The sequence below is a fragment of the Filicampus tigris genome, chromosome 8, assembly GCF_054856515.1.
Source record: "Filicampus tigris isolate MCC_2025a chromosome 8, RoL_Ftig_1.0, whole genome shotgun sequence".
Classification (NCBI taxonomy): domain Eukaryota; kingdom Metazoa; phylum Chordata; class Actinopteri; order Syngnathiformes; family Syngnathidae; genus Filicampus; species Filicampus tigris.
In genome coordinates, this window is record NC_141224.1 from 1228896 (window position 1) to 1242234 (window position 13339).

Here is a 13339-nt window from a genome sequence, read left to right on the forward strand (position 1 = left end):
ATGTTAGGTTGAAATTTGGGAGCAATTGGACATTGTTTGTCTTCAAAGGACAGCTTGAAATGGTCCCGAAATGGCCATTTCAAAACAAAATGGCAGACTTTGTGTCTTTTCGAGGCTTTGTGGGTCTACTTGGGATGGTTCATCATTTTTGCGTGTCGTCATTGCAAATGAGAATATCTTCTCAATTTCCTTATCTGGATCAATAAAGAGTGAATAAAATATATCAATCAAATGAATAAACTGTCAAGTATTGTAGCAAGCCAAAATGGCTGCTTCGCCTTCAACCCAAAATAGCAGGCTTCCTGTGTATTTCATGGGTATGGGTTCTGGAGATTTTTTTTGGGGGTGGGTCGAATCATGGAAAAAAGGCCCAGTGAATCTCATGTTGCAAAGTCAAAGTGTCGTTGGGAGCTTGAATGGAAAAACAAAACAGCTGTCAAGAGCGAGACTTTTTTTGTGGGTCTACTCATGAAAGATAAAGCAACCAAATTTCACGTTGCCAATGTCACGTCACACTGGCTTCAAGGGCCACGTTCTTTGAAAAAGATGAATGCAGGTAAATGGCCCTAAAATGGCCTGGCCTTCTTGAAATGTTTTTTGTGCTTCTACTCTTCCAAATGTCATGTTGCTGAGTGAAACATGGCTTCACGGTAATTGTGGTAGACATGCCTGACACATTTTATATTATAAGCGGAAAAAAATCGCCACGAGTGCGACCAAGGCCAAAGGTTCGATTCAAAACAAAAAGGCAGACTTTTGGTGTCTTTTCAGACATTAGTTCTTGAGACTTTTTATCATGCCGACTAAATTTCATGTTGCTAAGGGTAACTAGCTTCAGGGTCTGAACCCCCCCCCAAAAAAAGAGAGTCACGGGGCACTACAAGCCAAATTGGCTGCTTCACACCCAAATGGCAGATTTCTTGTGTCCTTTTGGCCACGATGAAGTCTTTCTTGTGCGTCCAAAAATCATGGAAACGTTTACACAAATTTCCCATTGCAAAGTGAAACTGGCTTCGGGTCTGAATGTAAAAAAACAACGTCGAGGGTCCGAGCGAGCCCAAATGTCTGCTTTGAAAACAAAATGGAAGACTTCCTGCGTCTTTTCAGGCATGGCTTCTCGAGCCTTTTTTGCGCATCTAATTATGCTTCACTGGCTTGCCAAATTTCATGTTGCTAAGTGAAGCCGTCTTCAGGGGCTAAGGTGTTTTCCGTTGCCCATCAGGAGCGAGCAGCAAAGCGCTGATGAAGTTGATCGCTCGGCGGCGTGGGCGTGCAGGCCAGGACGGGCGGGACATCACCATCCGCCTCAAAGTCCACGTGGGAGGATGAGGAAGGTCGGCGTGAGCTGATCCCTGCTCCTCGTTAAGGACGAGGAGGAGGAGGAGTGATGAAGACTCCCTCCCGGCAGTACAGATCAGAAAGCTCGGCGGAGAGCGAGGATTTTTTGGGGGGGGGCTGAGGCGGGAACATCATCAGGGGCATCAAAGAGGAGCAAATGTCATCGGAATTTACCGCCGGGGGGGGCGAAGAATCACCGACACCGCCGTGACTCGACTTTAGATCAAAAGAAACAAGGCCTAAAGTCCCTCCGTTTGCTGCTTCTTCATCTACTCCTTGCAAAGAGCTGAGTCAGCTTTTGACAAAACAAAACGTAAGGTGCAAAGACATCGCCACTGCAGGAACAACCATTTAAATACTGTTGTTGTGCGGATATCTTTTTCCAATGGTTTTTTGGTCTTGAGTTGCGAGCAAAAATGTTAGTTACAAGCAGCAAATGGTGTCAACAAACATCACAACAAGCAGCAAATGAACAATTCTTAAAAAACAACAACAACAAGAACAACAACAGACGATTAATGCAGCTTACGCAGCCACTTAGTTGTGAAAGTCTTGCTTGGCATTTCTATTATACTGCCCCCGATGGCCAAGGCAAGCATAGCACTAGTCAAAGTATGAAATCATGATACACCAACTGTTTAAATCTTTACATTTCATTTCATTTTGTGGCTTGGATATATGGCAACAGTTAATCAAACAATTTTGTTCACAAAAACAGACTTATTTGGCATCCAACGCAAGCGGCGGCGTATCAGATAGCGTTCAAAACCAATTGGGTTCTTGCTTGGACGAGGAAGCCCTGAAATTTTGGTGGAAAATGAGTGACAGAGAGAAGCAAAGACAAAGTCTTCTCCATCTTGGGTTTCAGATTGAATATTTTTCAGCGTTTTTTAAAGAATTCTTTGGGTTTTATTTATTTATTTTCCAATGCATTTCAGTGGGCGTCATTTATACATGGATTTTTGCTCTTGGCTGTTTGGCCTGGTCACGAATAGCGGGGATCGACTGACCACTCATGCACCTAAAACCACTTCTATCGCAAATCAGCTTTGCGTCATTCAAATGAACGGAAATGCCATTCATCCAACGCATCCAATGGAAAAAAAAACACATTTTGTAACAAGCTTTTTTTTTTTTAAGTAAGGAAAATAGCATTCTATGACACATGTAACTCAATGCCAAGGTCCGCTTTTATTTTCAAGATGTTCCCGGCAGTGTGACGCGGCATAACGGCTACCTTGAAACGTCTTACACTCTGTTGGGGGGGTGTTTATTGCCGTCAAAAACTGTTGTCCTGAAATAATTTTCAACCGCTAAGTAAGTGCGCTAAAAACAAACAAACGACTTCATTACGCTGACACTGTATTGTACGGCGCTAGCACTAGCTGCGCTAGCAGCGCTCATGTTAATAGGCCCAAATGAGTGCACACTTTGATGCTGTCAGCCTGACACAATTTCCGTTCCTACTGATCACTTTTTAACAAATCTGGCTTACTCAAGTGTGTTGTTTCAGCCGGCAAAATCGTCACTTTGTCTCATAGAGCAAAATCTAGGAGGAAAAATAGTGTACTGCTACGCACAGTTTCAATTTAAGTATAACATGTTGGGCAATTTAAGTGGAATTGTGTTGTCTTTTTTCTTCTGTATGATGTCTTCTGTATCCATAACCAACCAAAAAACCCTTTATTTTAATACAAATAGCGGATAATTCAATTGCATTTTCAATCTGATATCCGAATAGCAAATTATTTGCTAGCTGCAGCCATACCGATGAGCAATAGTGAGGACGATGGGGGGGAATATGAACCTCTCTTGGACCTTTCAGCACAATAACCTCCGAGTCCGATATCAATAAAGGTGCACAAATCAATAGGATTCTTGCTCAGAAAAAAAGTGAAAGGCCAGCCCGGGAGAGGTAGGCCAGGTTTGATTGTCTTTGCCGTGTAGTCGTTTGTTTTTGGCGAGCGTTCTCTCCTCCCTCCCGTGAGCTGGGCCTGTGATGAATGACTCCACTTTGCCTTTTCTATGCGTTTCAGCTGGAACACATCAAAACAAACAGCAATATCGTTGTAGTGTGGCTGGTTTGGGGGGGTTGATGCTACGTAGGACGAGCACACACACACACACACACACAAAAAAAACAGACTGCTGCTTTGTGTTTTGGTCAAAAGTGCTGCTTTGTGAAGACAAAGTGGAGTCACCTTTAAAATGGCTGCCTCGTCAGCAGCCTGACTTAAGTGGGACACACTTGAGAATATTTCCTTTTTGTCTTTAGTACAAACACCAGTGTGTTGTATCTCTCCTGACGAGTGAGCTGACCTAAGAGCTTTGAGATACGAGCCATCCCTCTGCTCATATATCATGAGCAGAAATTTGAGTTATGGCCGTTTAGTGGTGGCAGTGAACGTTACAACACGCAGCAATTAGTGAACAATTCTTCCCCCCGAAAAAACGACAAATATGACTGCAGTTTAGTGATTTGAAAATGGTCTTAGTCATGTCTGTTTTACTGCCCCCTGGTGGCCAAGGCGTGCAGATCAGAAGGAGCACAATGCCAGTGGGCATTTAAGCATGAAATCATGATACACGCCGTTTAATTGGTTGCATTCTATCTAATTATGTTCATAGCGTTTATGTTTTTATAAAGTGCTTCCTTATTAAACAACAGGACAAAGAGTTTGTTGGTGTTTTGGCTGGTGATAGAACGGATTGCCATTTCATGGCTGCGGTCCCGAAATGCATGAATAATATTCGAACATTTTACTATTTATTTGATTCATTTTCAAGTTATTACTTTTCACATAAATGTGATTAATTTCCTGGCTTTGTTACTTTTTTATTTGTTTTCCTCATTTTTCCCAAAAGTGTACACATCTTCAAACTTTTAGGATAAAAATGACTTATTTTGCAGACTTGATGTGACAAAAAAAAAAGATTTTTGCATGCATTTTATGTAGTTTGCCACATTACTAATTTGTACTAAAATGAGACTTTCAAACTTTTTAGTTTTCTTATTCAATTTTTCAAGTGATTTTTTTTTTTACTTTAGACAAATCTACATTTTCTAAGCTTTCTGATAATTTTTTGATTACATGTATGCACTAATGAAAATTTAAATAAAAAAATTAGCATACATTTGATGTTCATTCAAAAAAAAAATACCTTTTTTCCCACAATATTCATGAATTTCTATCCTTTTATTTCTTTTTTTCCCACCAAATTGTAAGCCCGTATCCACTGAGCAGCAAAGGTTTGCGAATGTAGTCAATGTTGATTTGTCATCAGTGTTCGTTCGAGGTCGCAAACACATTTGCAATTTTTTATTAATGGCCCAAAACATTTTGTCTAGTCGCCATCAAATTTTGAACATGTTCAAAATGTCCGTTTCAGATTTTTTTTTTCCCCGTTTAAAAGGAAGAAGTAGAGCTATGCCGCGCGAGAATCGAAGGCTTTCACGCCGCTCTAACGTCTTCTTGACGTTCCCCCGTGAAAGAGGATCCCCTCGCCATCGTTCAACGCGGCAGGCAGGCCGGCGAGGCAACAAGGAGCAGCTCAGGAAGGCTTCCAAAAGGCAGAAAAAGAAGTGACGGGAGCCGTGAAAGAAAGCAGATAAGCGACAGGAAGCGCATGCTAATCCCGCTCCGCAAGGCGCTCCGGGCGGGGGGGGGAGTGTCGAGGGATTGGACGCGTCAGGTCCAGGACGCCGGCGGGAACAAAGCGAGAAAGAAAAGCGAGGGAGAAGCCATCTTAGCGACGAACAGAAGAGAGCGTGGGAACCGAACCAGAAGGATGGCTTGCTGACTTATTGACGGAACGTCTTTGCGCTGGGGCCGATGCTCGGCTGCACACTCGTCGCAGTAATTCGAATTTGGCGCATGTTGAACATTTTTAATAATCACCCTTAATTTCACTGATAGTGACATTTCAAAAACAAATATGTTTTGCGGGCATTTCGTTTTTTTCTTTCTACAAACAGTCAAATGTTGTGTTTTTGTATTGTACAACTACACTCTAAAAACAGTTGGGTTCAATATAACACAATTTTGGGTCAAAAATGGACCGACCCACTACTTGGGTCAGTTTGGCTCAACTTTCTGGGTTAGTTTTGCAGAAAACAACCCCCCAAAGTGGGTAGTTTGGCCCAAAACAATGCAAGAAAGTGGGTCAAAGTGAGCCAATTTGTGGATGGGACCATTTTTGCCCGCAAATTGTGTTATTTGGAACCCGACTCTTTCAGAGTACATGCGAAGCAGCGTGTGAGCCCTCACTGGGCAAATTGCTGAATAAATAATCAAATGTACTTAATAAGCCTGAGACAATTGTAGGAGAAAGGTCCTCATTTAGGGTCTGACATTAAAGTGCGGGCGGCCCCATTGATGTTTGATGACGGTCCTTTATTGTTTCCTGAAATTGTGTTGTGATTTTTTTCCCCCCTCAAATGATTACTTTTTGGACATTTTGTTATTTTCTTGACCCTGTACACAAATTTGATATATTTTCTGAGATGAGTTTTTACAAAAACTATGTTTAAACAAATTCTAGTTTCATCCATATAGCGTAGCAACACAATAATACTCACAGAAATTTATTCTCTCTCACTATGGTAACGACGACTATTACTTCAGCTGAATTGGGGACCTTCTCTGCCTCTTCTTTTTGCTCTTAATTACCTTGGACATTTTCCAGTGCAGGTCAGTGCTGCCCCACTTGTGGTACAAGACGGTACTACACAGAAGTGACGCAACTCTCAATCTAAAAGAAATTCTCGCCCTAGTGGAGGTACCAAAGATGAACAACGATATTGTGGGGGGTGGGGTCATTATTCTCCCATTCCTTTGACTGGATATTGTACCTAATGAGTGTGACCTGGTGGAGCGCCAGTCAGGTTGATTGACAGGTTGCGTAGGGGCCGGCGTAAACGGTGATTAGGAGCCAATTAGAGCGGGCCGGGATAACGAGTCAATTAGGCCCGATGAAGGCGGAGAGGGAGAAGATGAAAGACGGATTGGAGGTTTCCGCCGACGGGAGCGTCCTAATGAATTATTCACCGGCTTCGAGGCGACGCTCACGCCGGGGTCACGCCCACTGGGACCGTGGAAGCTTTCCCGACAAAACTTTCCAAGAAAAGCCACCATCCGAAAACATCCGTCTGGAGGCCGACGCCTGTGGAATGAGGATGCCTTGTTTGGAGCGTGAGGAGGTTCGTGACACACCAATCATTTGTTTAGGCTGTGCGCAAACAAACGACCTCTTAACCTCACAGGGCAGCAGCTGACAGGAAGTTGCATTAGGTTGCAATGCTTCCACAAAGTGATTTTATCCAAAAGTCAGTAAGCATGTGAGAACAGGCACTCGGGAATACTTTAAAAACGGTCTTCCCATAGATTTAAGTCTGTTTTTAAAAGTTACTGTATGTGTTCAAAGCAAGTGGGAGGGGTTGAAGTGTATAAGGGGGGGGGAAAAAAAAAAAAAAAAAAAAAAGAGCATTCACTGCATAAGCAGATTGTGTGCGCGTGTGTACGCGTTCGCGTCTACTAATCAACATGCACGCTTAAGTATGCAGCTGCACTAATCAACCCGGTGTGTTGCGTACTCTTGTCGGATGATTGCGTTGCGCACTGGCCACGCATACGTGCTCATCTACAAACCTACATAGAGGCGCATCGCAAATGTGAATACCCTAGAAAAACGGCCTTTACGTCAACACTTCCAATTTCAAAAGTGAAACTATAGAATACAGTATACAAGTATAGTAAAGTCTACTAACCCTAAGCCATCCATCCCTACATAGTAGAGTAAAGGTTCAATAAAAGACGATTCCATCACATTTTTGATATCTTGTTGCAACACGTGAAACCCATCCAACACTATTTGCACACGAACACTCAAATCTTGTTGTAACAGGCTTGCATTAGCCGAGTAAAAACGTTTTTTTTTGTTGTTGTTTTTTTTTTTTAATGGAATATCAGAATTAAAAAAAAGAAAAAGTAGTTAGCGCTCAGTTAGCCAAGACGCGGTGCTGCTGCCAAGTAAGAAACTTTGTTTTGTTTTACTAAGCGGATCCATGCTATTTGATGGAGGAAAAAAAATGGATTAAGCGCTGCGTGAATGTGTGTCACACCACTTTGATGAATGTTTTAGACAGCGTGAGCCAACTTGAACGCCACGTCGACCGCACGCGCGCACACAAATGTGCACGCTCACATATTTGAGGTACTCAGACATGAGCATACGTGTAGCCAGCTGCTGTATTATTATCGTTATTATTATTAAGAAGAGGTTTTGGACTGGGGGGGGGGGGTGGTTATGGGGGGGGGGGGGCAAAAATTGGATATTGTTCCAGCGTGTGTTCCAGGAGTGGACCACAAGGACGAGCTGGCGCTTCCCGCTGTGCCAAAGCCTCCGACGCCGCGTGAGCTTCCATAAATTGTCCTTCCAGAGACGAGAGTTCACCTACGGATCACAAGCTCCGGCAGCAGCAACCCTCTGCCGCATTAGCATTTGAAACGGGGGTGGGGGGGCGGGGGCGGGGTAGCTGCTGAACGGGGGCAGCTGATTTGTTCAAGTGCGTTTGTCGTCAAAGCACTGAAGTTACTTTACGTTTTTCACCTTGGAGGTAAAACCAGGCTGCTGCACACACACCCGGCAGTCAATAATAATCATTAACAATGCGCTGAACAGGGCCCTCGCGCCGCCCAACCTTGTCGCAGAGGGCGGACGGAATTTGGGAGCGGCGCCTGATGGAGAATTTGATAAGAGTACAACCAAGCACTGCTATCCATCCATCCATTATCCGAAGCGCTTGTCCTCACGAGGGTGGCGGGCGGGCGCTTATCCCGGCTGACTTTGGGCAGGAGGCGGCGACACCCACGACTGGTTGCTCAGGCCAATCAAGACCAACAACCATTCGCACTCAGAGACAATTTAGAGTGTTTAATCAACCCACCAAGCATGTTTTGGGAATGTGGGAGGAAACCGGAGTACCCGGAGAAAACCCACGCAGGCACGGACGAGAAGAACGGGCAAACAAAATAAAATTCCCACAACCGATTAATTGGCCGATATAAAACAATATTAGGAAAAAAATAGCTTTTTGGTCACTTCAATCTTACAAGAATAAGCATAAGAATTACAGGCAGAACAATACAATACGTTGTCCTGAAGCATTTGTTTAACTTTATAACAGATAGAAAAATCAGCAAAAATGTGGACGATTTTTTTTCTTTTTGGGGGGGGGGGCAAACCCCTAAAAACAGGGGAGCCGTGATGCTGGCAAGCTGAGTGTTATGACTGGTTGTTACTTGATGTATCAGTTGCAATGCTCCTTTTATGCTTTGTCCTTTATGATGTCATATAGGCCTAAAGTCTTACACTTTAACAGTTTGAGTTACACAGTGACACGTTGTCAGTACGTCAAACTTTGTTTGAGTGAGGATGCAAACTCTCTTCCAGCCCTGATCTCTGTTGTTACTTTGTATTTTCATGGTTAAAGACTTTGTACTCTTCAACTTCCGTGTCATGTCTGCTTGCGTATGGGTCCAAATCCTGACCCGCACGTGACACTGAGCCTGTGGGCACTTTGACGCCAATTTCAGTCGATAGCTCGTAGAGGAAAAAAAAGACTCCTGAGATGGAGAAGAAAAACAGGTGGATTTTTCTGCTCGAGCGTTATTTCCCATTAAAACAGAATAGCATGTTTAGCCTAGTCGGGGGACATAGAACATAGCGCAATTTTTTTTTTTTTTTTTTCTAGAAACACACTTGAAGTAAAAATTATAACAAATGAAATACAAACGTATAAAGCAACAAATAGCTTGGCTTTTGACAAGTCTTCTTATTTGAAAGGAGCTGCGTAAAGATGTTTGAGCTCATCGCGGTGACGTCGGGAGACGACAACATGAGCTCAGAAGCGCGGGCGGCTGAACGCGAAGGGCGGAAACGTTGCCCGCGCGGCTCCTCAGAAAGCCGTCGGACATCAGCTTTGATTTCATGCGGCGTCAGAGACGGCGGCTGGTGAAAAACCTCCAATTTGCACGCCACTCTTCTCCTCTATCGTCTCCTCCTCCTCCCCCACCAATCATAGCGGCTTAGCCACGGCGGATAACGGCGGGAAGATTGTCAGTAATGACGCTTCGGCCCGTCGCCGCGGCGCTGACCAAAATTCCCGGAGCGTCTTGTTTCGCCGGTAATTACCGGGATGGCGGCGTGAGTGCCTGGAAAAAGCTGAGCGGGCCTTCCTCTATTGGTGACCTTTTCAAGGGAAGGACTTGAAAGACGCCCCGAACTGAAGTGAAGTTGAACAAAGACGAGGAGGTGGAAATGTGAGGAGTGGTGAGACGCGTGCAAGGGGAGCAGGAGAGACGACGTCGATGAGCTCTGCCAACAATTACGTTCTATTTTCAATTTGTCATATTTCATCTGTCTCACATGCGCGGTTGAAATTTGTCAGCAATCAGACATAATCAAAGTTATTATTTGAAGGACCTGAGGAAATGGCCAAAATGAGCCGAAAATGGACGTTTCAAAACCAAATGGGAGACTTCCTGTGTTTTTTAAGGTATCATTTTGTAAGACTTTTTGTGGGTCTACTCATGCTAAACATCACCAACAAAGTTCATGTTACTAAGTCAAAGTTGCTTCGGGGTTGCTTGTTTGCGCACCTGAGCCCGCCCCCCATGAAAAAAATGTCCTAAAACAGTCACTCAAAAGCAAAATGGAAGACTTGCTCTCTAAGGCTAAGTAAGACTTTTTGGGGCTCTAAACATGAAAGACAAAGCTTCAGGGGTGACATTCTAAAAATATGGTTGCAGGTAATTGGGCAGAAAATGGAAGACTTATTGTGTCAGCAATGACTTGTTGAGGCTTTTTTTGTGAGTCTAGTCATTATAGACATTTCTACCAAACATCATGTGGCTAAATTGAATGAGCTTCGGGGGCTTAATGGGGAAGTCAACCCCAAAATGTTCTGAACAAGAATATGTTCTATGCATGGCTCAGCTTCAGAAAACAGGTGAGCCCTGATTGGTTGTTACCTAAGCAACTGCAAAATGGCCGCCTCCTGAGATGGACAAAAACAGCAAAATTTTGCTGCTTAGCTCATATTCCACAAAGGTAATAGTCATCAGAATGCCATGTTTAGACTAGTGAAGGTGCATAGAACATATTCTTGCAAAGAAGTGTTGGGGGTTGACTTCCCCCTTTAAATATTCAAAAAACATGGTTAGGTGCAGCTGAGGCCAAAATGACCAAAAAGAATGACTTCAAAGCAAAAGGCTTTCTATCTGCATCATTTGGGGCATGGCCTTTTGAAACTTTTTTTTTTTTTTTTTTGATCAAGCCAAACCACATTTCATGCTGAAAAGTCAAACTGGCTTCGGGGCCATGACTCTGACTTGCAAGCTTACTTGAAAAATCCTGAGCCCATCTTGACATCGCTGCTTTGCTAAGCCCAACTTGAAGCCCTAACCCTTGTTAGAAAGCCTAACCACAACTTGTCACTAACTGCAAACCCCAACCACAGCTGGAAACCCACATTTGAATCCAAAAACGTGTCTCGAAACAGCTCATGTGAACATTTATACCGGGGTTGCAAGTCCGACCCTCCTTCAGAGCCCAAATCCTGACATGACATGGCTTTTGAAATAAGCCTATCTTGACATCCTACTTTGAAACAGTAAACCTGCTTTCACTTAAAACGCTGCTTTTGTTTGTTGTTGCAATGAAACAAAGCGAGCGCATTTCATCATCAGTCTGCTAGCTGCACTTTGGCGCGTCCAAATGGACAATTAATGCTGCAATCTGCTTTAAAGCCTCGCCGGGGGAACCAGTAAGCACAGCTTACGACCGCTCGCAATCATGGAGGACGATGAATTGGGGGGCGAGGGGGTATGCGGAGTGGGAGGGTGTCACCCCCGCACCCATCCACCCATGGATTCAACGTGGCTACGCTAACGATCAACGGCGACCGGCAGGTAGCTTTATGGTCGTGAAACGCACATCAAAATGTCAACGCTTCCTTGTCAAGTTAATTGATCGCCGTCTTGGGAAGCGCGGTGGGGCTAGCGCTCGGCACGCCTGCCTCGCAGTTCTTAGGTTCCAGGTCGGAATCTCGGCTGGCTGCTACGTTCACGTCATTGAAGACTGAATTGTCCGCCGGTCTGTTTGTCTACGTCCATTGCTTGTCAAAACAGTGCATGCCTTGAAACCTCCTGCTGAGCTGAGCAGTCCGTTGCTTGTCTCTCAGTGCCCTGACATAGACTGGCGACGAGTCGGTAGTTTGTCTCCATGTCATTGGCAAGTGACCATCGGTGACCAGTCCATGTAAGACCAGTGAGGACTGGTTTTCTAGAAAAATGGATGAACGGCGATCAGTCTCATTTGTTTTATATGATTATAAAGGGGCTAACTAGCGCTGCTAGCGTTTAAGCAGCAATTTGTTAGCCAAGCAGCACAGTTGCTAAGGCCATACTTGAAGTTTCCAGAAAAAAAATAAATCTTAGATTGTTATTTTTTTATCTTTTTATTTGGTAACAGCAAGTCATTAAAAATGACTTGTGCAATTATGATATTATGCTGACGAATTGTTTACACTCAACATCCATCAGTGATTTAAAAAGAACCAAAGCAGGCTCTGCCAGCGACCGCCTACACTTTCCTCAGTGTGCTGCCTGCCAGCCTTAAGGCCTCTTTTCATACTTGAAGCAACAAAAATAGTATTTGTGAGAGAAGCACGGCGGCAGCGTCTTAAAAGCCTCTCGAGTTAGCGCCGCCGCTAATGAACGTTAAGAGTCGCAGCTGTTAGATGACATCGCACAGGTTGGCCACACAGCTGCCGCTTCATTTGACACTTGTGAAAGTTAAATAGGAGTCACGTCGCACGACAACAATACGCTTGCGTGGCTAACGTTAGCACAGCTAGCTTAGGAATTCTATTGTCATGTTGTCAGTGTAGCGTCCCAGATGTAGTATCAAGCAAAGGTCGTGTCTCCAAAATACGGTGTGAGAATTTCATGAACACTTCAGGGTTTCAAAGTAAGGATTAGGGTTTCCTAGGCAGAGTTAGGGTTTGAAATCATGCTTTTAAGTCAGGGTTTTCAGTGCACTGTTAGGGTTTCGTGTCCAGGTGTGACTACGTGTGTGTGTGCGCCTTTCTCCACCATTACTTCCTTCCTTCCTTAGAGTTGAGCCCGTTTTCCATTCTTACATCCGTGTTCCCGCCCACCCGTCCTTCAATAAGTGGATTGAAAAAGTGAACAAAAGACCTACTTTTGGCCCACCCTGTTTAGTATCTCTCGAAAAGATCTTGTAGATGGTCGCGATAATTCAAAAGAGAGTGAAAGTCTTTGGTTTGATAGGGACGGCGCTGCCACGGCAGCCTCCGCAGTCAGTAAAGCTTAAGAGAGCACAAAGGCTCTCCCCAAAAAGTCAGCTCGGAAAAGAAGAGGACTGAGGTGAACGGCGGTGTGGCGTTTCCAGGCTTCATTAGTATCCAGCTCACAAAGACGCGTCCTTGGCGTCACTTTGAAGTGGCCCCGGCGAGGAGCTTTGAGCGCGCCGCAATCTCGCCGCCGTGACCGGCGCGGGATTAGCCCGGCACCCCCCTAGAGGACCGCGGCGGCGGGCGCCATTTCCGCGAGAATTTTGAGTGTGTCAGCAGTCGTGTTGCGGTCACGAGCGCGGCGGATTAACAAGAACACTCTCTTCCCCCCCACCCCATCACTCCACCACAGAAGAAGATTTACTGCACCTTGCTGACAACACGCAAAAAAAACAAGCTCACAAGGGAAGGCGCTCGCTTTGGATGTAACACCAAAAGCGCACTTCTGTTTTTGTAATAAAGATTACACTCCCAGAATTTCCAATTGTTTTGCCTCAGTAATTGTTTATTTCAAACTATTTATCTGGATTGAATCAATGTAATGTGTTTAGTGTCATCATGCTATTAGCATAAAGGCCACCAATGACCGTGTTGGTCATTGTTTGCTAACAACTTGCTCCTCTT

The 13339-nt window shown here is 44.5% G+C and overlaps 1 protein-coding gene across 6 annotated transcripts in view; it reads right to left on the reverse strand.

Moving 5' to 3' along the window:
- Positions 1–13339, reverse strand: part of sema6cb (semaphorin 6Cb) — a 143207-nt gene that overhangs the window by 59010 nt on the left and 70858 nt on the right. The gene's annotated exons all lie outside the window — the stretch shown is intronic.